Here is a 3,406-nt window from a genome sequence, read left to right as displayed (position 1 = left end):
CTTTTTGGACTGTTTCTGATCTGAAATTACTTTTGGGAGCTGCGTAACAGGGAGATCATGTTTGTGTAACTTCTTGGTTTACCGAAGGGGAAGGCACGCTGGGATCTGGCTTGGCGGTGGCCCGCAGCTCGAAGGGGCTTTGTCAGCTGCTCCCAAGCTGTCCTCAGTGTCTGACCCACAAGTGGCTCCTGTAGGACCAACCTCGCTGGGGTTCTGGAGCTACTGAAGCTCCTCTGGGCAAGTAGAGCAGATGCAGCATGGCACAAGGAGGTGAGTCCATCCCTTCTCTGGTGATCAGTTTTGTGGTGGCACTTGGAGAGGGCTGTCCCCTTGCAGCCAGAAGGGACAGAGGGAGGTAGAGGTGGCCTCGTGCGTGTCCCCTGGTGACAGCAGCACATTCCTGTGCCCTCAAACATAGGGGAGCAATGCACAGAGTCTTGCTTCACCAAGTTTTGAGCCAACCCCCTCTGGGGGGCCTTCAATTGGGGATAGACCTGCAATTCCACAGGTGACTCCATGCTGTTCTGGACTAAAGCAGCTTTTCTCTTAAGCAAGACCCTGGAGGAAGCTGCTGCTTCTCCAACCCCCTCTGCTCTGACAGCCTGGTGTTCTCAAAGGATGGGACCCACCTCTGTGTCCCTGGGCGCATGGGAGGGGGTGGGCTGTGTGGAGAGCGGGGCTGCTGGCTGGGAAGAGTGCCGAGTCTCCTATGAAGTGCTGTATTTAAACGGATTATCGTCCTCGGGAAAATCTAATTCCCGTCTCCCCGGTGGGAACTCCCACTCCGGGTGGTTAGGATTAGCAGGGATGGAGGAAACAAATTAGGACTAGTACGCAGGCTCCCTGGGGGGTGAGGGAATAGCAAACGCTTGCTCTGCTCCTTGTTGCCTGCTCCATCACCAATGCGCTCTCGAAAGTCCTGTGAGAACCTGCTTCTGGTACCGAGAAGAAGCCAAGCGCTCGCAGGGCTGGTCTTTGCTCCGTGGGAGCTGCTGTTTGTCAGTAAATGTATGACGTATTCCTGTGATCTTCATGTTCTTGTGCCTTGTGTGGCTGTGACGGGTTCTTGGACGTGCTCCTTGGAACAGCGTATGTTTGTCTCTTTTTTTTTTTTTTTTTAAAATTTTTTTTTTCCCTTTCCTGGGCTTCATCTCTCTCTGTTGCAAGAATCCCGTGTACTTTCCAAAACCGCCCCCAGCGTAAAAGCGCCTTGTTTTCGCAAAGCAATCTGGACGGGTACTCTGCAAATCCCCGGAGCGCAAGCCTGGCTGCCTGCCCGTGCTTGCAGAGCCGCGGTTCCTGCCATGGATTTGTCACCGTTCCCTCCATCTGCATTTCTGCCCTCTGCAGCCAGCCGGCCTGTGTCTGGTGTTAGCCGAGGGGGGACTCGCACTGATGCCTCACGAATTCCTGGTGTCACTGACCAGCTCTGACCCCGTTGTTTTTCCTCCTAGCACTTGCTCTGGTTTTAAAAACAAAACCCTGAGGACCTGCTGCTCCTGGCTTGAAAAATAGCTGGAACCCTCCCGGGTACCGATGTGATGGAGTGGCCGTGGGCAGCTCTGCCCTTCCCAAATGCTCCCTGGCAGCAGGGGATGGAGGGAATGAGCGGAGGAGCTGGAAGATGAAGCGTAACCTTTACTTTATGGCTTCCAGGTGATTTTGAGGTGGAGTTCATGGGTGTTTGGGTCCCTTGTTTCGCAGGCTGTGGCAGTGCTGGGGTGGGTGCTGTGCTGCGTGCCAAATGGTGCCAAAATGGGTCACGGAGGTGGTGTGTAATAGTGTTGGTGATGGCCGTGCCTGTCCCCACCCCCTCTAACCCCTCTGGAGGGACACCCACGTCTCCGGGTAGGACACCCAGGCTGCCCACAGAAAAGGTGGAGTCTGGAGGGGGGAAATTCCTGCACCCTGGAGCCACGGTGTTTCCCACGAGCATCCCCCAGCGCGCTGGGTGCTGGGCAGGGTGCACAGCGGGGACCCCCACGGCTGCAGGCGGGAGAGATGGTGAGCAGGGAGAGCCCAGGGGATGGGGGTCCCAGCACAGCCCTCCCCTGCCCACAGGGGCTAGAGGGGGCCAGTGGGCTCCCAGCTGGCCAGATGAGCGGGTTGTCCTCGGGGCTGGGGCCTGCCGGGGTGAGGACCTTCCTCCTTCGATATGGCTGGGCGCAGCTGAGCCTTCGCCACAGGCATGTTCCTGTCGCTGGGGCTAAAACTCCTCCTTCACCCTCCTCTGTCCCACCTTGCCGGGTGCCAGCTGGGGTGCAGGCAGTGCTGCCCGCAGGTCTGGTGTCTTTTTGGCGGGGGCCAAGCCCATCCCTCGTATCAAAGTGGCTCCTTGAGGGTTGTGTTTTGGCCCGACCAAGAGGAAGGGAGGGCTGGGATGCTCACTGCCCTGTGCTGGAGCAGCATTGCCCACCTCCCGTGGCTGAAGATGGTGGGGTTTTTTTGGTTTTGTTTTTTTTGGTTTTTTTTTTTGTTTTTTTTTTTTGCACCAGCAGTTGCATTTTTGGGGTGTAAGAGGGCTCTTCTGGGTTTCAGCTGCACAGTTTGAACGACGGCTGCCTGCCTCCCCCTGCCCGCCCACCAGCCCCGTCTTCCTGACACCCCCCAGAGCCCCGTGGCCGAGCACCCCTGGCCCACACCCGGCACCCCCCCGCCCCCGGCACGGCTCCCCGGGCCCGTTGGCTCCCGCTCGCCCGGGGTCTGCTGCCACCTCCTGGGCAAACCCCTCCCGACACGGCCGGGTCGTCCCCCCCGCGGCTCCCACTGGGGAGCGGGTTTTTTCGGGGGGCGGAGGGGGTCGGGGGGGCTCCTCTGCTAAGTACAGGCTGCCGACGGCGGGTGGGGATGCCTGGGCAAGCAGCGGGATCGGGAATTGCGAAGGTGCTAATGCTGTGAGGAAATGCAGCTGCCTGCCAAGAGTGTGGAGTTTTTTCCTTCCCCTACCTTTTCCACCCCCTTTTTTTTATCTTCCCCCCCCCCCCCGTCTCCCCTTTTTTCCTTTTTTCCTTTTTTTCCCCCCTTTCCCCCCTTTCCCCCTTTCCCCCCTTTTTTCCTTTTTCCCCCCTTTTCCTCCTTTTTCCCCTCTTTTCTTTTTCCTTCTTCCTTTTTCCTTTTTCTAATTTCCCCCCTTTTTCCCTTTTCTCCTTTCTTTTCCTTTTTTCTTTCTTCCCTCTTTCTTCCCTCTTTCTTCCCTCTTTCTTCCCTCTTTCTTCCCTCTTTCTTCCCTTTCTTCCCTCTTTCTTCTTTCTTTTTCACCCTTTTTCCTTTTTTCTCCTTTTTTCCTACCTTTTTTTCTTTTCCTCCCCTTCTTCTCACCCTCCTTCTTTGCTCCCCCCCTTCTTTACCCCCTTTCCCTCCCTTCCCCCCCCTTTTTTTTTTGTAGTGCATTGCAAGAGCCTCAACG

This window comes from Chroicocephalus ridibundus, chromosome 12 (genome assembly GCF_963924245.1).
Source record: "Chroicocephalus ridibundus chromosome 12, bChrRid1.1, whole genome shotgun sequence".
Lineage (NCBI taxonomy): Eukaryota > Metazoa > Chordata > Aves > Charadriiformes > Laridae > Chroicocephalus > Chroicocephalus ridibundus.
This window is presented reverse-complemented; position numbering follows the sequence as displayed.